Genomic DNA, 24,220 nt, shown 5'->3' on the forward strand with positions numbered 1-24,220 from the left:
AGGACATTCCAAAAGGCTTGTGGGCTTCCTCTACCTTGTGATCTTGTGCAAGGTCCTATTTTTGTGACTCCTTCTCCTCTCCCTTTCTCGATAACCTACAACCATGACTACACAAATTAGGAATAAAGTGAAAGAGATTGCTCTATTTTCAAAGTTTGATAAATCTTATTAAAGATTTGTATATATAAATTATCAACTTCTCAGGTAGAGCATTTCTGATAGTAGGCCCATTACCCCAGAGATTTGCCTTAATTTCCCAGAAGAAATGCTCTAAAATGAGTGCAAATTAACTTCTAAAAAGAAGACAGATTTCATTACTTTAAGTGCTTTATGCTGGGGGAGGGGTGTGACGGAGCTCATATTTATGTGTGTTTACAACCGCGTCCTTAACTTGAGGATTCTTAAATATGCATTTGACTTGCCTGGTGGTAGTTTAAACTGTGGAAAATTTGAACCAAATGTGTATAAGGTGGGGTTCTTTTCTAGGTTTTTGAATGGCAGACTATGTATCATTTAAATTCCAGGAGTAGCCTTTTATTTAAAATTTAAAATTGGTTTCACAAGTAAATAGCTATATCAAAGAAACTACACTCTGTTTTCTTAGAGTTTTTTTTTTTTTTTATTAGTATGTGCACACACTCACAAAACCTCATTCAGATAGGAAGAAATATATGAGTTTTAAAGAAAGAGTGTTTTCTTAGTAATGAAATTTACATACTCTGTTTAGCATTCTAGAAAGTGCTAGAGAAAATGTCAGGAACAAACACTTGTTTTACACTTAAATATTTAGAGTTATTGAATAAGTTATATTCATATATTTCATGTGTCCGTAGCTAATTAATTTTTATATTTTCATTTTTTTGATGTATAACTGCCTTTGGTCACTGGTTTAGATGTGTATTTAATAAATGTCCAAAATAAATGTTACTAAAATTTCAAAGAAATTACTTAATTTGTTTAAAATTCAGTGAAGTGAACTAGTGTGTAAGCTGATTTTTAACATAAGACTTTAATTTTTTTTCCTTTCCTTTTCTTTTCTTCTCTTTTTTTTTCCCAAGCTACAAAATCTTCCTTAATACACCATCTGTCACATTAGAAGATCTTGTAATATTTATTTAGAATGATCCTAAATTTAGGGTAAGGAAACTATGCTTTACATTTGACTACTAATTTAAGTGTTAAGTGTTCATTACAGTCCTCTTTGCTAAGTAGCCAGTGATCACCAAAGAAAAGAAAAATAACCATAAATAATATCTAAACACTCAATTTTACTATATGTTATACTGAGAAAAGCCACATTCAACTAGTTATGATACAAAAATAGATACTTCAATAACAAGAAATGATCTTTTTAAAAATATTATTAAAGCATAATATCTGGCAATGTTCTTTCATCATACTGTATTCATTTCATAAACTCATAGTATTAAAATCTCAGAAAAATAAATAAAATTACTGAATACAGTGTTTCAACATTACTTGTGTGTGCCCCCATGTGTCTATGTGTATGTTTGTGTTATGGGAAACACAGAATAAAATATTATACCAAAACAGCTTGATATGGAATTCATGTAATGGCTTTTATCTCTTGAAAGTACAAGTGGATTTATTTAGCAATTCTCATATTTCTCCATTTCTTTTGAATACTGTTTTATAGAAAATACTGATATTTTAGTTAGGAAACTAAATGGTCTTTTGTGGGCTTAGGGAGAGGGAAAGAGAGATCCTTCCTTAAGCAGGTCCTAGGTCCAGCACAGGGCCTAACCCAGGGCTCAAGCTCACAACCCTGAGATCATAACCTCAGCTGAAATCAAGAGTTCAACGCTTAACCATTTGAGCCACCCAGGCATCCCTAGCTGGACTTTCAAACAGAACTTAAGGAATACGTGGTTATTGATGGTCTTTCTACCATTCTGTGATTCTGGTATAAAGACATCATCTCAGAGTTAATAGTAATCAATAAAATGGCTCTAGAAGACTGGGAAAAAATGGAGGTGAAGTTGGGAAGTGTGTGGCACTGTCGCCATGCTTCCTCTGTTGTGCAATGTACACAAATCAAAGCACAGAGGAGTGATGTCAGAACTCTCATCTCTCAGTACTGAGTGAACTATTCTGGAGGGGATGGTTGTGTTTCAGGGAGTCAAACGTGGTGTAATTGGGTTTTAGTGGAATTAAGCAATGCATCAACATAATTATAAGACATGGCTTTGGTGGATGAAACCATCTTCATTGTATTTATGCATGCTTCAACTCAATATATAGCTCTAAAATATAGAAAGGACATACCACCCAGTAATAAGTATGATATAACCATATATACTATATTACATTTATTAACAATACTGTCTTCATCACTGCTATCTATAAAAATAATGAGTTTTGAGTTATTTTCCCAAAAGAACATCTGTATCCTGTCACATAATCATAATACTTGCATTTAGACTTGTATATTTTATTTAGAAGATTAGCTCATGATAATAGATAAATAATGAATGCTATTTACCAAATGTCCATCATGGCATTCACATTCCTTTGAAGATCCACTTACACAGTCTTTCATTCAACGGTTTTATTGAACATCTACTAGGTCTGAGCATATATCTAGGGCAACATACATTGATGAGTAAATATAGACACTATGTTGTCTTCTATGACATTTTCAATCTTTGAGCAAACATACATATAATTCAAAAATGATTTAATCAGAATTGTGATGATTGCTATAATAACCTATTTTCAAAGTTCACTGAGAAGTGATATTTAAGCTGATATTCTATAAAAATTTATTGAACATTTTCTATATGCCAGACACAAAGGAGTTGAAGAAATAGCAGTTAATATTGATATTTATCCTCTAATTTAGAAGTTATCTATTTTTGTTGATTAATCATAAATCCTAAGCACCTTTTCTTGGGGGCAGATTTTTAAAAAGTATAGGTCATCTGCTGTGTACCTTTCATTCAAGAGTTTCTTTTCCTGCCTTTTTTTAATCTTTTCCAAACCCATTGCCTTCCTATATAATGGGAACGTGATGCTCTGTTTATCCATACTCATGGGAATAAATAGATCATTACTTTTAATGGAAGATCATAATTTTTTTTGATACACACCTTGCTCTCTCCCATGTTTTTATTTAATATGTTGGTATTTTTAAAAGACATACATAGAAATAAGAATTTAAATGAGAACAAAGCAGAAGCAAGATAACTGGGTGACAAAATAGCTCAAAAATAATACACATTTCTATCCCTTTTTCTTCTCTATTCTACTCTTTATATACAAATCTCATCATACAGCATGGCGAAATACAAAACAGACAATTTATAGTCCTTGCACGTATTTTTGACACTTAGCTGTTTCTACAAACTTGAAAATTCTTCCTTCTCATTATATAAATATGCACTAGAAATGAACAAAGAAAATAATCATAATGGAACAGATGGAATATGTTTAGTTTTTTTTTAAGTTAAAATGGCAGTGCATCAATTATAGCATTTGTATTAAAAAAAATCTTTTGAAATTCCATGGACTTTTCTATCCATGTATCCTTGTTGACTTAGCTTTTAGTGATGTATCTTAGTGATATGCTAGCGTAAATATAGGACATTTGTAGACATTTATACAGATACAGTATAAAATACTAGAATTTTAGTAGCATGTTATTATCATTAATGTATTATTAGTTAAATTAATGTAATCACATTAAATTTATTATAAATTTTTTGTTGCTATTATTTTATTAACATATTGACTTAATAGCTATGTAGAATTTCATGCACATATATGTAACAATGAACGTAACTATATACCAAGTAATTCTAAAAAATCAACTAATGAAGTCAAATCTGTATCCAAAACCCACATTTGGTGGTGTCACAGGTTTATGTTTTGGATCACATAAAATCTATTCTTATTTTTAAAAATCCATAGTCATTATCTGTAGTACATCATTTAGAAAATTTTATAAATGCAACTTGCTACATTTTAGTAGGCTTTTTTTAAAAGACTCAGGGAAAGTGAATGAAACTGTTAACCATGTGAAACCTTCAGAAAAATAAACAATTCTCAGTAACAGTAATAGGACCACTGACAAATTCAATTTAGAATATGAAGGAATATTAGACTATATTGAAAAAAGTGAATTCTGTGAATTTTTTTTTCCTACCATGAACTTCTCCTCAAATATGGAGCATCAGGGACTTAATTTTTCAGATATTTTCATGTTACTGATTTAAAAATCTTCATCATGTGATTTCCCAGATTACTTTCTTTAAGTAAAAAATAACTTCCTATTCCTTGCAAGGCAAATGAATTTTCAAAAACAATAGCAATGCTGGATTATATCACTTTACTCAACCCATACCTTTAATCATCCCCCTTAACAGTACTTCCATCTGTGTCTAAAGTAAAATTTACTTTTTTTTTTTTAAGATTTTATTTATTTATTTGACAGATGGAGATCACAGAGAAGCAGGCAGAGAGAGAGGAGGCTGAGCAGAGAGCCCAAAGCGGGGCTCCATCCCAGGACCCTGGGATCCCAGGACCCTGGGATCATGACCTGAGCCAGAGGCAGAGGCTTTAACCCACTGAGCCACCCAAGCACCCCAAGCCTAGAAACCCTGAAATGAACTATCCACTTCTTCCTCAGAACTTAGCTCGGATCACTCTCCTCTTCACTAACTCTCTTCCAAACAATGATCTTCCTGGTTTTGTTTGTTTTGTTTTGTTTAAATACAGAAGTAGAATAATCACTTAAACCTGCAAGTCATTTCACGTCTCTCCTCTCTCTGTCCAATAGCTGACAATTGCTAAGGTCATTGCATCTACTTAGAATATTCTCTGCCTCCAGAGTGTCTGCGGGTTGTCTGCCTCTTGATCTTTAGGGCTCAGAAAAATCTTATTTCATAGAGAAGCTTCCTGGACTACATATTCTGTCTTTAAATCATTCATTCATTCCATTCATTTTGAAAGAACATTATATGCTAAGCAGTTGCCTCTGCAATTGGAATACAGCATGGAATGACATAGACAAAAATCTTTGCCTTTATGGTATACATACCCTAAGGGAGAAGAAATAATACAATATAATAAATAAATTTGTTAGAAGGTGATAAGTATCATGGAGCAAAATAAAGCAAAAAAAAAAAAAAAACCACACAAAACACACACACACACAAACCAAAAAACACTTGGAGGTTAACAAATGCTAAGGATTGAGGATGCAACTTTATAAAAGCTAGTAAAGAGGGCCTCACTGCAAAGGTGACGTTTAGATGAAGTCAGGAAGGAATGGAGGAAGCAAACCATGCTGATGGTGGAAGAACATGCCAGGTATTTGCAGAAGAGCAAAGTCCTGGAGCAGAGAAGCCTTGTTTGTGTTTTTCATGAATATTAAAGAGGTCAGTTCACCAGATTCAGAGTGAAGTAGAGAGGGAGGAGTGGGTTGTAAGGAGGATAACATAAGGGAGCTGGGACAGATCAAGGAAGGCTTATATCCATGGTGGACTTCTGCTTTTATTCTGAATGAATTCAGAGCCTTTGAAGCCTTTGGACAGAAGAGGCGCATCATCCAATTTATACTTACTCTGGTAGCTGTGTGGGAATTCAGCAGTAGGTGGGCAAAGGTGAACACCAGAAGAGCAGTTAGGAAGGTTTCCAGGAACTCAGTCAAGAATCATGGGAGTCTGGGCACATGGTGGCAGCAGTTTAGGTGGAAAGAACTGGCTATATTTCGAGTTCATAGAATTTGCTCCTGCATTGGATATAAGAAGACAGGAAAACAAGTTGCCAGGATGTCTCCAGGGTCTCTGATCTTCATGAAGGGAAAATGTCACTTATTGTAGTAAGTGACTACCAGTGTCACAGGTTTGAGGAAGCTAATCAAAGTATATGGTATGTTTGGGTGTCATATTTAAGCCCTGAGACTTGGTGCAGTAAGGAAGGAGGGTTGCATAAGCAAAGCAGAGATAATGTGCAAGAACTGAGGCTTGATTCACTTCAACATTAAGAGATTATGCATATGGGGGCGCCTGGGTGGCTCAGTGGGTTGAGCCTTCAGCTCAGGTCATGATTCCAGGGTTTTGGGATTGAACCCCACATCAGGCTCTCTGCTCAGCAGGGAGCCTGCTCCCTCTGCCCTGCCTCTCTGCCTACATGTGATCTCTGTCTGTCAAATAAAATCCTCAAAAAAATAAAAAAAGAGAGATTATGCATATGAGCAATTAAAGCTCTTTCCCCACCCCCACTCTACTCTCCTGGCCCTCTTCATCTCTGTCACACATCCTTGTTTAATTTTCTTAGTGACTCTTATCTGTCCCTGAAAATATCTTACTCATTTTTAATTTCACTTGGATATCATCCTTTTGTGCCCACTGGAATGTAAGCTTTATACAAACACAAAGATGATCTACTTTATTGACTAAACCTGATTAATGGGGAACCCTCTAGAAATACTTTGTTGATAGAAAGAATTTTTAAAATTATCCTTGGTTTTTAACATAAAACAACAACAACAACAACAACACTTATAGCTGCATAACAGTTAGAAACAGAAAAAAAAAACAATAGCTAACATTTATTGAGTACCAAGCACTGTTCTCTGTCTTTACATGTAATAAGGCTATTCAAAATACAGAACAGTCCTGGAGGGCAAGCACCATCATTATCCTCATTTTACAGGTGAGAAAATTGAGGCACAGAAATGCTAAATGCCTAGTCAGAGGCTATAGGGATCATAGTAAGAAAATTGAGATTCTAAACCAAGCCATCAGGACCCAATGGTAAAAGTGCCCTTTTATGGTTATAGTGATGCTTTGCAACAGAAAAGAGTGATAATGGTGAGGTCAGTGAGACTGACATTTACAAGGTTTGTTGCTGCTTGTGGGCTGACTGAGTTCAGGGAGGGTGTGATAGCTAAATAGAAGAAAGAGCCATCACTCTCTGGAATAACTATAACATTCTGGAAATATATATTGTACAGGTAAACAAGGTTATTAAATATCCTCTCCCCAAAAAACCCTAAGGACAAAAGAAAGGAATAAAAGAAGGGTGAGCAAACATTTTTAGTTCAGCTTTAAATGTTTTTTAGAAGCAGAGCATTTTCAAAAAGATCACTGAGGTCAACACCCTTACTTACACATGGACAATTAGGAAATTGCCCAGATTACACAGGTCGATACTGACCCAAGTTGGGGTCAATTATGTTGAAACTTATTTTCTTCCCACTCAAGATTCTTCCAAGGTGGGACATTGACTTCAAATTTTTCCTAAGAATAGAAGAAAATATGTCAAATAGTTTATCTTTTTTTTTTTTTTTGACAACTAAAAAAAAAATGTCTGAATTTGGTAATTTAACTTAGATTACTATCCCAGTTCTATAGAGATGACTGCCGGATAAGAAAAACACACCAGAATTTTTTTTTTTTTTTTTTGGAAGAAAAGGTAAAAGCCTAAGATGTGCATGCATCGTTAACAGAAGATGACTTAGCCACAGCTATAAAAGAGTACCATTAAAAAATCATTCAATGTTTATCTATAATAGTTACCATGATAAAAAGCAATTTCTCACATACATAGTCAGTGTTGTATATTTAGGATAGGGTATATATGCATTTGTCTTTTTAATACAATACTCTCCGAGCACAGAACATCTTTCTAAATGGATGTGTCATACCATTACTTGGTAAGACATGAATGATTACAGCCTTAAACTGGTAATACGCCTTCCTGCCACAAATATAGGACTATGATGCTGTATAATGTTGACATTTATAGCCACTTTCATAGACTTTATCTCGAATCCTTGAGTGGATACAGAGTATATGGCATATCTATTTTAAAGTGCCTGTGTGTGGACAAGCACAGTAACTATTATGTGATGAAAAGTGTTATAGACTTCAATGTTCCATTATTGTGGGTTGTTAAAGAACCAATGCGGATATAGACTTGAGACAATCCTTCTATGTTAATGGCAAATGGTGACCGTAACCCAGGCATCTTCTCAGGTGGCAAAACCAACCAAAGGTCCCTATAACTAATTTGGTAATAAATACTGTTCATGCAAACCTTTACCATTACCAGGTATATTAAACTCAAAAACATCATAATTATTGCATAAATGATACTGCCTTTCTTCAGTGTTATAGAAAGATGAGAAAACTTTCAAGATGATTAAAGTTTAAACTTCAAAATGTAAAGCATTTTTATTTAAACTAAGATTGATGGAAAGATTTCTGTTAAATGTCTTTTGGCCTTAATAAAGCATTCTGAAGATATTTTTACCCTATATTGATGGTAAAGTTTTACTAATAGACATGTTAATCATGATATGATTATTATAGTAACAGATGATATTAATGTAACACCTACTATGTGAAGGACAAAATTTTTGCATATCTTAATCTTTGTGGTCATCAGAACAACCTTAGGAGATAACAACTATTACTACACTGTTTTACAAGCTAAGGAACTGAAACAGAAAGGTGAGTTGACATGCTCCTTGTCACAGAGCTAGTGTGTGGTAGCCACCTATCATCAGGGATCATTGAGGTGTATAGACCTTAAATTTCCGTATCTGAATTTCTCTAGTGTGGGGTTGTAGTTTGGTAGAAGGAAGTTGTTGCTTGGATCTGCCTTTTATTCTTTATTCCTACTGATGGCCAGGAATGCTAATCCAGTTCCCTTATAGTTGGCTAAAATTGGTATTAAAGTTGGTTCTAAAAGTTAATGATTTCAGAATTTACTCCTGAGGGTGTTCTATGAAAAAGGAGAGAAATTATATGTTATATATTAAAGTAATCCATCCTTTATAATGGGATCCTGGAGCAGACAGACTGTGCCAGGCAAGTTTATTTGAATGCCTTGAACAATTTTTAGTTTGTTGAATTTCTCAGAGATACATATAGTATATAAATATATAGTGTAATAGATATGTCATATCTATAGAATGCATATAGATATGTAGCATATATAAATCTCATATTAGAAATTATAGTTTTATCTAATTTTCTGAATTCTTTTTCTTATAAAAGTATTTGATTTTTTAAGATTGTATTTTTTTTTTTAGATTATAACCTGTTTTTTTTATTTTATTTTATTTTTTTTTAATTTTATTTTATTTTTTTTTGTTATCTTTACAGTTAATTCATATCAAGGCATTCATTGTCCTAACACAGAGGAATGTGAACGTGATATTTGTGAACGTGATATTTTGACCTCAACCAAGAACTTTTCAATATTTGTAAATTTTTTTTTTTTTTTTTTATAAACATATATTTTTATCCCCAGGGGTACAGGTCTGTGAATCACCAGGTTTACACACTTCACAGCACTCACCAAAGCACATACCCTCCCCAATGTCCATAATCCCACCCCCTTCTCCCAAACCCCCTCCCCCCAGCAACCCTCAGTTTGTTTTGTGAGATTAAGAGTCACTTATGGTTTGTCTCCCTCCCAATCCCATCTTGTTCCATTTATTCTTCTCCTACCCACTTAAGCCTCCATGTTGCATCACCACTTCCTCATATCAGGGAGATCATATGATAGTTGTCTTTCTCTGCTTGACTTATTTCGCTAAGCATGATACGCTCTAGTTCCATCCATGTTGTCGCAAATGGCAAGATTTCATTTCTTTTGATGGCTGCATAGTATTCCATTGTGTATATATACCACATCTTCTTCATCCATTCATCTGTTCATGGACATCTAGGTTCTTTCCATAGTTTGGCTATTGTGGACATTGCTGCTATAAACATTCGGGTGCATGTGCCCCTTTGGATCACTACATTTGTATCTTTAGGGTAAATACCCAATAGTGCAATTGCTGGGTCATAGGGCAGTTCTATTTTCAACATTCTGAGGAACCTCCATGATGTTTTCCAGAGTGGCTGCACCAGCTTGCATTCCCACCAACAGTGTAGGAGGGTTCCCCTTTCTCCACATCCTCGCCAGCATCTGTCATTTCCTGACTTGTTGATTTTAGCCATTCTGACTGGTGTGAGGTGATATCTCATTGTGGTTTTGATTTGTATTTCCCTGATGCCCAGTGATATGGAGCACTTTTTCATGTGTCTGTTGGCCATCTGGATGTCTTCTTTGCAGAAATGTCTGTTCATGTCCTCTGCCCATTTCTTGATTGGATTATTTGTTCTTTGGGTGTTGAGTTTGCTAAGTTCTTTATAGATTCTGGACACTAGTCCTTTATCTGATATGTCGTTTGCAAATATCTTCTCCCATTCTGTCAGTTGTCTTTTGATTTTGTTAACTGTTTCCTTTGCTGTGCAAAAGCTTTTGATCTTGATGAAATCCCAATAGTTCATTTTTTCCCTTGCTTCCCTTGCCTTTTGCGTTGTTCCTAGGAAGATGTTGCTGCGGCAGAGGTCGAAGAGGTTGCTGCCTGTGTTCTCCTCAAGGATTTTGATGGATTCCTTTCCCACATTGAGGTCCTTCATCCATTTTGAGTCTATTTTTGTGTGTGGTGTAAGGAAATGGTCCAATTTCATTTTTCTGCATGTGGCTGTCCAATTTTCCCAGCACCATTTATTGAAGAGGCTGTCTTTTTTCCATTGGACATTCTTTCCTGCTTTGTCGAAGATGAGTTGACCATAGATTTGAGGGTCTATTTCTGGGCTCTCTATTCTGTTCCATTGATCTATGTGTCTGTTTTTGTGCCAGTACCATGCTGTCTTGATGATGACAGCTTTGTAATAGAGCTTGAAGTCCGGAATTGTGATGCCACCAACGTTGGCTTTCTTTTTCAATATCCCTTTGGCTATTCGAGGTCTTTTCTGGTTCCATATAAATTTTAGCATTATTTGTTCCATTTCTTTGAAAAAGATGGATGGTACTTTGATAGGAATTGCATTAAATGTGTAGATTGCTTTAGGTAGCATAGACATTTTCACAATATTTATTCTTCTAATCCAGGAGCATGGAACATTTTTCCATTTCTTTGTGTCTTCCTCAATTTCTTTCATGAGTACTTTATAGTTTTCTGAGTATAGATTCTGTGTCTCTTTGGTTAGGTTTATTCCTAGGTATCTTATGGTTTTGGATGCAATTGTAAATGGGATTGACTCCTTAATATCTCTTTCTTCTGTCTTGCTGTTGGTGTAGAGAAATGCAACTGATTTCTGTGCATTGATTTTATATCCTGACACTTTACTGAATTCCTGTATAAGTTCTAGCAGTTTTGGAGTGGAGTCTTTTGGGTTTTCCACATATAGTATCATATCATCTGCGAAGAGTGATAATTTGACTTCTTCTTTGCCGATTTGGATGCCTTTAATTTCCTTTTGTTGTCTGATTGCTGAGGCTAGGACCTCTAGTACTATGTTGAATAGCAGTGGTGATAATGGACATCCCTGCCGTGTTCCTGACCTTAGTGGAAAAGCTTTCAGTTTTTCTCCATTGAGAATGATATTTGCGGTGGGTTTTTCATAGATGGTTTTGATGATATTGAGGTATGTGCCCTCTATCCCTACACTTTGAAGAGTTTTGATCAGGAAGGGATGCTGTACTTTGTCAAATGCTTTTTCAGCATCTATTGAAAGTATCATATGGTTCTTGTTCTTTCTTTTATTGATGTGTTGTATCACATTGATTGATTTGCGGATGTTGAACCAACCTTGCAGCCCTGGAATAAATCCCACTTGGTCGTGGTGAATAATCTTTTTAATGTACTGTTGAATCCTATTGGCTAGTATTTTGTTGAGTATTTTCGCATCTGTGTTCATCAAGGATATCGGTCTATAGCTCTCTTTTTTGGTGGGATCCTTGTCTGGTTTTGGGATCAAGGTGATGCTGGCCTCATAAAATGAGTTTGGAAGTTTTCCTTCCATTTCTATTTTTTGGAACAGTTTCAGGAGAATAGGAATTAGTTCTTCTTTAAATGTTTGGTAGAATTCCCCCGGGAAGCCATCTGGCCCTGGGCTTTTGTTTGTTTGGAGATTTTTAATGACTGTTTCAATCTCCTTACTGGTTATGGGTCTGTTCAGGCTTTCTATTTCTTCCTGGTTCAGTTGTGGTAGTTTATATGTTTCTAGGAATGCATCCATTTCTTCCAGAATGTCAAATTTGTTGGCGTAGAGTTGCTCATAGTATGTTCTTATAATAGTTTGTATTTCTTTGGTGTTAGTTGTGATCTCTCCTCTTTCATTCATGATTTTATTTATTTGGGTCCTTTCTCTTTTCTTTTTGATAAGTCGGGCCAGGGGTTTATCAATTTTATTAATTCTTTCAAAGAACCAGCTCCTACTTTCGTTGATTTTTTCTATTGTTTTTTTGGTTTCTATTTCATTGATTTCTGCTCTGATCTTTATGATTTCTCTTCTCCTGCTGGGCTTAGGGTTTCTTTCTTGTTCTTTCTCCAGCTCCTTTAGGTGTAGGGTTAGGTTGTGTACCTGAGACCTTTCTTGTTTCTTGAGAAAGGCTTGTACCGCTATATATTTTCCTCTCAGGACTGCCTTTATTGTGTCCCACAGATTTTGAACTGTTGTATTTTCATTATCATTTGTTTCCATGATTTTTTTCAATTCTTCTTTAATTTCCCGGTTGACCCATTCATTCTTTAGAAGGATACTGTTTAGTCTCCATGTATTTGGGTTCTTTCCAAACTTCCTTTTGTGGTTGAGTTCTAGCTTTAGAGCATTGTGGTCTGAAAATATGCAGGGAATGATCCCAATCTTTTGATACCGGTTGAGTCCTGATTTAGGACCAAGGATGTGATCTATTCTGGAGAATGTTCCATGTGCACTAGAGAAGAATGTGTATTCTGTTGCTTTGGGATGAAATGTTCTGAATATATCTGTGATGTCCATCTGGTCCAGTGTGTGGTTTAAGGCCTTTATTTCCTTGCTGATCTTTTGCTTGGATGACCTGTCCATTTCAGTGAGGGGAGTGTTAAAGTCCCCTACTATTATTGTATTGTTGTTGATGTGTTTCTTTGATTTTGTTATTAATTGGTTTATATAGTTGGCTGCTCCCACGTTGGGGGCATAGATATTTAAAATTGTTAAATCTTCTTGTTGGACAGACCCTTTGAGTATGATATAGTGTCCTTCCTCATCTCTTATTATAGTCTTTGGCTTAAAATCTAATTGATCTGATATAAGGATTGCCACTCCTGCTTTCTTCTGATGTCCATTAGCATGGTAAATTCTTTTCCACCCCCTCACTTTAAATCTGGAGGTGTCTTCGGGCTTAAAATGAGTTTCTTGGAGGCAACATATAGATGGGTTTTGTTTTTTTATCCATTCTGATACCCTGTGTCTTTTGACAGGGGCATTTAGCCCATTCACATTCAGGGTAACTATTGAGAGATATGAATTTAGTGCCATTGTATTGCCTGTAAGGTGACTGTTATTGTATATGGTCTCTGTTCCTTTCTGATCTACCACTTGTAGGCTCTCTCTTTGCTTAGAGCACCCCTTTCAATATTTCCTGTAGAGCTGGTTTGGTATTTGCAAATTCTTTCAGTTGTTGTTTGTCCTGGAAGCTTTTAATCTCTCCTTCTATTTTCAATGATAGCCTAGCTGGATATAGTATTCTGGGCTGCATGTTTTTCTCGTTTAGTGCTCTAAAAATATCATGCCAGCTCTTTCTGGCCTGCCAGGTCTCTGTGGATAAGTCAGCTGCCAATCTAATATTTTTACCATTGTATGTTACAGACTTCTTTTCCCGGGCTGCTTTCAGGATTTTCTCTTTGTCACTGAGACTTGTAAATTTTACTATTAGGTGACGGGGTGTGGGCCTATTCTTATTGATTTTGAGGGGCGTTCTCTGAACCTCCTGAATTTTGATGCTCGTTCCCTTTGCCATATTGGGGAAATTCTCCCCAATAATTCTCTCCAGTATACCTTCTGCTCCCCTCTCTCTTTCTTCTTCTTCTGGAATCCCAATTATTCTAATGTTGTTTCGTCTTATGGTGTCACTTAATTCTCGAATTCTCCCCTCGTGGTCCAGTAGCTGTTTGTCCCTCTTTTGCTCAGCTTCTTTATTCTCTGTCATTTGATCTTCTATATCACTAATTCTTTCTTCTGCCTCATTTATCCTAGCAGTGAGAGCCTCCATTTTTGATTGCACCTCATTAATAGCTTTTTTGATTTCAACTTGGTTAGATTTTAGTTCTTTTATTTCTCCAGAAAGGGCTTTTATATCTCTCGAGAGGGTTTCTCTAATATCTTCCATGCCTTTTTCGAGCCCGGCTAGAACCTTGAGAATTGTCATTCTGAACTCTAGATCTGACATATTACCGATGTCTGTATTGATTAGGTCCCTAGCCTTTGGTACTGCCTCTTGTTCTTTTTTTTGCGTTGAATTTTTACGTCTTGTCATTTTGGCCAGATAAGAGTAAATGAAGGGGCAAGTAAAATACTAAAAGGGTGGCAACAACCCCAGGAAAATGTGCTTTAACTAAATTAGAAGAGATCCAAAATCGTGAGTGGGGAGAAAGGGGATAAAAAGAGGTTCAAAAAGGAAGAAAGAAAAAAAAAGAAAAGAAAAAAAAATTTTTTTAAAAAAAGAAAACACCTTTCAGAAAGTGGTTGTTTTTCTGTTTCCAGAATTGCTGTTCTTCTTCTCTTCGGTCTGCCGATGGATTTTCAGGTGTTTGCAATCCTTAGATAACTATCCAGCTGATCTCCGGCTAGCTGAAGCAGTCTCAGCTTGCTACTTCTCCGCCATCTTGACTCCTCCCCCAATTTTTTAAGATTGTATTTATTTATTTGACAGACAGAGATCACAAGTAGGCCCAGAGGCAGGCAGAGGGACAAGCAGACTCCCCACTGAGCAAAGAGCCCAATGCAGGGCTTGATCCCAGAACCTTGAGATCATGACCAGAGCTGAAGGCAGAGGCTTAACCCACTGAGCAACCCTGGTGTCCCTAATTTTCTGAATTCTTAGTGATGTAAGGTTAAGAATGGGAGATTTTGTGCATGTACTCTTGCAAGAGGATGATACAGAGAGCTGAGACTTAGACACAGAGGAAAAGAAATGCACAGAGAAGACAAAAAAGCTGTGATTCCTATTCATTGCCACTCTGCCGTTCTTCCTTTCTTTCCACTCAAATTTGAGTGATAGAAATGAATTCTTTTACACTGTATTACATTGGGTGGACTTTCTGGTGAGTGATGCTATTATAGGTAAATCAAACTTTCTGGATTATAAGCATCAAAGAAAGCTCAGCTCAAAATCACCTGATGTAACAGCTTGTGTTGCTTGGCTTCAGTTTAAGAGTCATCCTCTGAGATCTCTCGTATGTTTTATCAAATACAAAGTAAAAAAAAAAAAAAATACAAACTGTGAGGCTATTATTAACTCCCCGTTAGACAACTCTGTCGCTATCCTAAATGTTCATTTCTGTTGATCATATCATTTTAACTAGACACTTCTCTTGAAGTTTTATTATACAAATGTTATAAACAAAACTTCTGTCTTCCTTTATAGACTTTGTAGAGGTATGAATATTATTTTAATGAATAGTATCATTATTTCCAACAATCTTCTGATGATTTCTACTAAACTCACTCATATATTCTTTGTCCCTTCTCTCTGCTGAATCAACAACAACAACAAAATATTGTTAGAAGTGTGGTCTCATCAGAATAGTATATAGAGGAAAATGTGTTTTCACATGTGCATCATTCACGGTTTAGAAAGAATGGATACAACTCCTCAAAAATACACTCAAAAATAATAATGGCAAACTATGAAAAAGGAACTGTGATAAGTGTTAATTTAAAATTAAAATATCTTACAAATTCTTCTTTTTCTTTTTCTTTTTTGGTATACTTAAAAGCAAAGTGTAACCATGTGTTTGGTTAACAGTAAAGTTGTACCTTACTGCAAAGGAGATTGAAGTCATATGTGTAAATAAAAATCACATCTACCTATTTTAAGCTTTAGCACTGCATGAAGAATTTGTTTTCACCGTTACTGCTAGATGTATAAGTCAAATAAAAACTAGGAGCAGTCTTTCCTCAATAAATGACTTCTTTATTTTAGAGCTATTTGGTGTATTTTGTAATTGAAATAAACTAGACTCACCCATATTTTTTATATAATATTGTAAGTATTTTTCTTGTAATGTAATGTATCTTTAATGGCAGATTTGAGAAAGAACTATAGATACCAAGAATCCACTGAGTTGAAGGATGTGTCCTCATTCAGATGGCGGGCTTTGTGCCTTTTTCTCTATACAGGATTTGTAGTTAGCAAAATGTATGGCTCATCACTTCAAATGTCTAACTAATTAATGAGTGAAGCTGGATCCAAGTCCAGCTTAAGAATTTCCTCATGTTGTGGCCATGAGTAAGTCACTGAACTTCTCTCATCCCAAGTACCATCATTTATGTAATATGAGAGCTGGCCTAGACTGCCTTCCCTCCCTCATGTACTTTGATTAAATATCTAAGAAATAATTATAGATGGTGCACAATTCAACTGCATATAGTTTCATCCATAGTTTGTATCACAGAGGAAAAGAAGTCTGCAAAAAAGATTCAGATTTTTATTCAGAAATATTTTCTAAGAATTATGTCAGAGAGAGAAAGATTGAGAAAGAGTACACATTTGCCAGTTTTATAAATTAACACCTAATTGAGACCAGTCTTCCATAATAACAAAAAGATGAGAATAGATGGAAGTTATTTACAAAATTCTTGAGCAATAAAATCAGAAGAAGAAGACAGATACAAGATAACTTATAATGTTGTAGGTACTTAAGACTGAAGAATTATTAGTAAATTGCTGAGGACCTTCAAGTGTGATGTTGCATGAGATTATGTGTAAGGATCATTTGCTCCATTTTATGAGTCTGTCACTTCAAAGATCAGAACTTTCCATCCTGTGAGGCTAAAAATTTGGCCTGGTTTATGGAACATGTGCCAGCTGACCAGGATAAATTAAAATTCTGTTCTTCAATGAACTTGTGATAATGTATGATCCTCAGTCTACTTTTTAAAGCAAGATTCATCTGAATGCATGGTTCCACCAATGCCTGGGGAACAGAGATGAATGTAAACACCCTGGTAGGCAAATTAATACTTGCTTGACAAACTCTCATGTTCTGGTGGCAATAAGATTTGGACTCAATAGACTAATAAGCCTAAATATTTCTAGTTCCAAAAATTCTGCTAAAAAGATACTATAATTATTTTGAGAAATCCCTTTGATAATAAGTGAAGAATTATTTAATTAGGAAAGTAGAGGAGGTTAAGGAAGGCACTTATAAAAGTAATTTACTTTAGCTTTTATGTAGAACTTAGAAAACATACCTTACACCAAAAACAATAAGATACCTAGAAATAAACTTAACTAAAGAGGTAAAAGATATGTACTCTGAACACTATAGATCATTTATGAAAGAAATTGAAGAGGACACAAAGAAATGGAAAAGCATTCCATGTTCGTTGTTAAAATGTCTATACTACCCAAAGCAATCTAAATATTTGATGTGCTATCTATCAAAATACCACCAGCGTTTTTCACAGAGCTGGAACAAATAATCCTGAAAATTTGTATGGAACCACTAAAGCCCTAAATAGCCAAAGTAACTCTGAAAAAGAAAACCATAACTAGAGGTATCATGATTCTGGATTTCAAGCTATATTATAATCATCAAGACAGCCTGGTATTGGCACAAAAGCTGTCACATAGATCTATGGAACATAGTAGAAAACCAGAAATGGATCCAATATATGGTCAACTCATTTTCAGCAAAGTAGGAAATGGAAAAAAGAGTCTCTTCAACAAATGGTACTGGGAAAACTGGACAGCAACTTGCAGAAGAATGAAAGTGGACCACTTTCATATATATATATATATATATATATATATATATATATGAATATTACTCAGCCATTGAAAGAATGAAATTTTACCATTTGCAATGATGCAATGATGATGTGGATAGAGCTAGAGTGTGTTATGCTAAGTAAAATAAGTCAGTCAGAAAAAGAGGAATACCATATGATCTCACACATAAGTGGAATTTAAGAAAGAAAACAGATGAATATAGTGGAAGAGGGAAAAGAAAAAAAGGACAGAGGGAAACAAGCCGTAAGACTCTAATGATAGAGAATCAACTCAGTGTTGGAGGGTGGTGGGTCAGGGATGATCAGCTAGATGGGTGATGGGTACTAAAGAGGGTATTGTGATGAGCACTGAGCATTGTATAGATGTGATAAATCCTTGAATTCTACTCCAGAAATCAATACTGCCCTATATGTTAACTAAAACTTAATAAATAAATAAATAAATGAATAAATAAATAAAACAGAAAGAGAAAACACATCTTACTGTATTGCCTCGAATGCCCTGCTTTTAGAAGCTGTTTATGAATACAATATTGCATTTTTCAAATTTATTTCAAATATATTTCAAATATATACAGGATAAAGCATTTTAACTGTATTTGACCTTCAGAAAATATAGCCTATCAGTTGAGGACCCCACAATTCATATACTAAAATCTTTACATAGTCTCTATATGTAATTTTTTAAAATCTTGCTTTCTTTCTTTACACATAAACACACACACACACTGTGGTTGCTGAAATTTATTCTAAATTTCAAAAATCTTTGAATTGAGTATGCCTTTGTGCATAAGATATTTTTAAGCACGGATTTCATTTCTTTTGGATGAATATCAAATGGTGGGCAGGCTGCATCATGTGGCATTTAAGCTTGTAAGAAGGTAGCAAAGTGTTTTTCAAAGTATCTATAACTTACTATATTCCTGCTAGAGCTACTTGAGAATTCCAGTTCACAGCTTTGTCAACTTTTGGTATGGTCAGTATTTTTTTTTTTTTAAGATTTTATTTATTTATTTGTCAGAGAGAGAGAGTGCACAAGCAGGCGAAGTGGCAGGGAGAGGCAGAGAAAGAAGCCGGCTCCCTGCTGAACAAGGAGCCCAATGTGGGACTCAATCCCAGGACACTGGGATCATGACCTGAGCCGAAGGCAGTGGCTTAACCCACTGAGCCACCCTGGCGCCCTGGTCAGTATTTTTTGAAAAATTTTTGCCATTCTCATAGGTGCATATTTGTTATTTTATTATACTTTTTTTTTTTTTTTTACTTTTGATTTGCATTTCCATAAAAGTAATGATGTTGAGCGTCTTTCCATGTGTTTATTTCCAATCCATATATCTTTTTTTGTGAAATGCATGTTTAAATATTTTGTACTTTTAGGGGGTCTGAGGGTTTAAACCATGGAGTCTGAGATTTCTTTGTACATGCAACACAATTCTTTCATCAGATATTTGTCTCACAAATATTTTCTCCCAGTTTGTGGTTTAATGCTTTTCATTCTCTTCATAGTGTCTTTTGAAGAGGTGAATTTTAAATTTTGATGAAATCCAATTTATCAATTTATTCTTTTATGGACTGTGCTTTTACTGCTATATCTAAGAAATTGCCTATAATGGGAGTTGGCAATTTTTTTCTAAAGGTCCAGGTGCAAGCAACTTAGGCCCTGTATCTATATAGCCTCCACCTCACTAACCATTTTTGTGCCTGTAGTATGAAAGCTGACACACACAAAAAGTACAAATGAATGAATGTGCTTGTGTGCCAGTAACTATTTACTGAAATTTGATTTTCACACATTTTATATGTTATGAAATACTGTTCTTTTAAAAATTTCTTCAATCATTTAAATATTTAAAGAGTATTCTTAGCGCACACATTTTAGAAACATAGGTGGGAGATTGAATTTGACCTGTCAGCTATAAATTGCCAACTAGTATCCTGACACAGATCACAATGTTTTTCTCCTGTGCTTTCTTCTAGATTTTTTTTTTTCCCAGTAAGGGTATGATTCATATTAATTGATTTTTTTAATGTGATACAAATCTTGAAGTTTATCTTTTGCAATGGCTATCCAATTGCTTCAGCAACATTTGTTGAAAGAAGAGGACTTTTGCACTAAATTCCTTTGTACCTTTCTAAAGAATCATCTGTCAGTTATGTGTGATTCTGTTACTGCACTGTTTTCTGTTCTATTGACCTATTTTTCTGTCTTACCACCAGCAACACAACGTCTTGAATTAAGTCTTGAAATCATAAGTGTTAGTACTCCAACTTTGTTCATGCTTTTCAAATTGAAATTATGTCATAGATATTTGACCATCTAGGTTTTTTTTTCTTTTTTTGAGTGAACTTCATCTCTCAAGGAATTTCTTCATCTAATCTAAGTTGCCAAATTTGTTGGAATAAACATTTTCACAACAGCCACTTATTCTTCTAATTCCTATACTGTAGTATCTATAGTAATGCCATTTCTCTTCTTCCTGATATATGTAATTTGTTATTTTTCCTTTGTTCCCTCACCATTATGGCTAGAAGTTTTCGACTTTACTGATCTTCTCAAAGACCTATGTTTGATTTCATTGATACTCTACATTTTATTGTTTTCTATTTAATCAATATATGCTGTGATTTTAAATATTTTCTTTCCTCAGCTTATTTTTAATCTGCCCCTCCTCTGCTTCCTCTCCTCTTCCTCCCTCTCTTCTTTCCCCTCCTTTTTATTCATTCCTTTCCCCTTCTTTGTCTCCTCCTTCTCTTCCTCTCTCTTCTCCTCCTTATTATTTTTCCCTTCCCTTCCCCTCCCCCCTCCTCTTCTGTTTCTTCTCCTCCTCCTCCCCCTCCCCTTCCTCTCCTCCCTCTCCTCCTCCTCCTCCTGCTTCTCCTTCTTCCTCTTCTTCTTGTTCTTGTTCTTCTCCTTCGTGTTTGATTTGTTTTCATGGTGTGAGCTGAGGTCATTGCTTTTGAGAGTTTTCTTTTTTAACATAGGTACTTCGTGTTATACATTATCTCTAAGTACTGCTTTATTGGCACTATACAAATTCTAATATGTGGTATTTTCATTTTCATTCAATTTAAAATGCTTTTTAATTTACATTTTTATTTCTTCTTTGAACTGTGTTTTATTTCAGTCTATTATTTGATTTCCAGTATTTAGAACATTTGTTCAGAAAGTATTCCTATCATTGCTGAATGTAAATTTAATTCAGTTTTGCTTTCAAAACAGATCTTGTGTCATTTGGATTATTTAAAATTTACTCAGATTTCTTTTATGGCCCAAAACATAATGTACCTTTATAATGTTTTGTGTGACCATAAGGAAAGTATGTATTATGCTCTTACTGAGTGGAGTGTTCTATTAATGCCAAATAGTTCAAATCGTTTGACTGTACTGGCCAAGTCTTTTCTATCTTTGCTGATTTTCTCCAGACTTGTTCTATCAGTTATTGAGAGAGGTATTAACATCTCCATCTACCAATTTGTATTTGCCTGTTCTTCCTTGTTGTTCTCTCTCTCTCTCTCTCTTTTTTATGGAACTCTGTCTTCATTTGTATAAGCATACATGATTGTTATGTTTCCTTGATTAATTCACACCTTTATTCCTTTGAGATAAACTTTATTCCATCAATATAATTTTTTAACGATTTGCTTATTAATTTTAGAAAGAGAAATAGCATGAGTGGAAAGGAAGATGGAGAGGGAGAGAGGATCTCAAGTAGACTCCACACTGAGTGCAACTCAGGGCTCAATCTCACCACCCTGAGATCATGACCTGAGCCAAAACCAACTTTAAGTGACTCTACCACCCAGGTGCCCCTATCTTCTCAATATTTTTAATTCTGAAATGTCATTTGTCTAATTTAATAAAACCATTAAGCTACCTATTTTCTAGTTTTAGAATTTTATATCTTTTCCATTCTTTTACTTTTAACCCATATGTGTCTATATTTAAGATGTTTCTTTTAAACACCATAAAGTTTGGTATTGCTTTTACTTTTTATATATTTTTATTATTATTATTATGTTCAGTTAGCCAACATGTAGTATTACTTTTAAATCTAACTTGAGGGGCGCCTGGGTGGCTCAGTTAAGTGGCTGACTCTTGATTTTGGCTCAGGTCCTGGAATACAGCCCAGAGTCAGGGTCCATCCTCAGCAGGGGAGTCTGCTTTTCTCCCTCTCCCTCTGCCCCACCTCCCCCTCCCCCCATTCAGCTCTTGCTCTTTCTCAAATACATAAATAAATCTTTTAAAGAACAGATTACAATAAATAAATAAATCTAAGTTGACAATCTCTGCCTTTTAATTGGGTTGCTTAGACTATTCTCAATGTGATTATTGATAGTTAGGTTTAAATCATTGTCTTGTTATTTATTTTATGTTCCTTTTCCTCTTCCTTTTTCAGAGTGGGGGGAGCAGGATAAGAGGGGTGGAGGGGGAGGGAGAGGGGAAATCTTAAGTAGGCACCAAGCCAACCATGGATCCCCACATGGGGCTTGATCTCACAACCCTGAGATCATGATCTAAGCCAAAATTAGGAGTTGTCACTTAATGGACTGAGCCACTGAGGCACCCTCTCTATTCCTTCTTTACTTTCTCTTGTTCTTTTGTCCTTTGGATTAATCAAGTATATTTTTATGATTCTATTTTATTTCTTTTGTTTTTTGTTTTTTTTTTTTTTATATATATTTTATTTATTTATTTGACAGACAGAGATCACAAGAAGGCAGAGAGGCAGCAGAGAGAGAGGAGGAAGCAGGCCCCCTGCCGAGCAGAGAGCCTGATGCGGGGCTCGATCCCAGGACTCTGGGATCATGACCTGAGCCGAAGGCAGCGGCTTAACCCACTGAGCCACCCAGGCGCCCCATATTTTATTTCTTTTGTTAATCAAATTCAAACTCTTTGTTTTATATATATATATATATATAAAATCATTATCATAGTCTACCCTTACTCATTTTTTTAAGATTTATTTATTTATTTATTTATTTGAGGGAAGGGAGAGGCAGGGGGAGAGAGAGAATCTCAAGTAGACTCCCAGCAGACCACAGAGACTGACACAGGGCTCGATCTCTTAACCTGAGCCAAAATCAAGAGTTGGATGCTCAACTGACTGAGACACCCAGGTGCCCCTATCATAGTCCATTGTTAAGTGATATGCCATTTCATATATAATACAATAATCTTGTACTAGTATACTTCCATTTCTTCCCTCCTAGACTTTAAATTGTTGCTTTCAAACATCTTCATCTTTACACATGTGCTGTGTAATTTAATAATACATTGTTTATATTTAATTTAATAATACATTTAATAATAATACATTTAATAATTTAATAATACATTGTTAATATTTGGTTTAAAATTCAATTACATTTTCAAAAGATTAAAATATTTAGAACTCAAATAATTATTAGTGTAGTTACTAATGCTGTTGTTTTTCATTCTTATGTAAATCTACATTTCTATCTAGTATCATTTTCTTACTTCCTAAAGACTTCTATTCTCTTACAGTTTAAGTCTGTGGTGATAAATCCCTCAACTTTGGTTGTCTGACAAAATTTATCTACCTGCTTTTTTGAAAGATACTTTGCTGGGCATAGACTTCTGAGTTGAAACATTTTTCTTTTAGGACTTTGAAGATGTTTCAATCTTACTGTTCCAAGATGAGAAATCTGTTGTGACCTTTATTTCTTTTTATGTGAGGTGTACCTTTTTTGTCATTGCTTATCAGATGGCTCATTACTGGTTTTGAACAGTTTATGATGTGCCTTGGTGGAGTTTTATTGATCTTGGATCTGTGGGGTTTTAGTTTTCATCAGATGTGGAATAATTTCAGTTATTATTTTTTTAAATATTCCTGACCCCCACTGGGAATTTCAGTAACACATATATTAGGTAACTTGAAGTAGTCCTGGGGTTCATTAATGCTCTTCACTTTTTGTTTTTCTCTGTATTCATTTTTGGTAGTTTCTATTGCTATGCCTTCAAGCTCGTGAATCTTTTTCATTGTAGTATCTGATCTTTACCAATTCAATTCAGTGTATTTATCATTATCAGATGTTGTAATTTTTTTAAAGTAATCTCTACACCTCACATGGGGTTTGAATTCATGACCCTGGCATTCTCTACAGGCTGAGCCAGCTAGGCACCCCATCAAATGTTGTAATTTTTATCTTTAGAAATCTATTTGGATCCTTTTTTTATCCCCCATTATGTATTTGACCTTTTGAATATATGGAATACAGCATTAATAACACTTCTAATGGCCATGCCTACTCATTTTAACATCTGTGATAGTTCTGGGTTGATTTTGATTGACTGATTTTCATCTTCATTAGGCGTTGTATTTTTCTACAAGACTTGTAATTTTTTTTTTAAATTCCAATCATTGTGACTTTCACTTTCTTAAGTTCTA

The 24,220-nt window shown here is 35.0% G+C and overlaps 1 protein-coding gene across 2 annotated transcripts in view; it reads left to right on the forward strand.

Moving 5' to 3' along the window:
- Window positions 1–24,220, forward strand: part of EPHA3 (EPH receptor A3) — a 364,189-nt gene that overhangs the window by 165,289 nt on the left and 174,680 nt on the right. The window lies entirely within an intron of this gene.

Source organism: Mustela nivalis (assembly GCF_964662115.1).
Source record: "Mustela nivalis genome assembly, chromosome: 1".
NCBI classification, from domain to species: Eukaryota; Metazoa; Chordata; class Mammalia; order Carnivora; family Mustelidae; genus Mustela; species Mustela nivalis.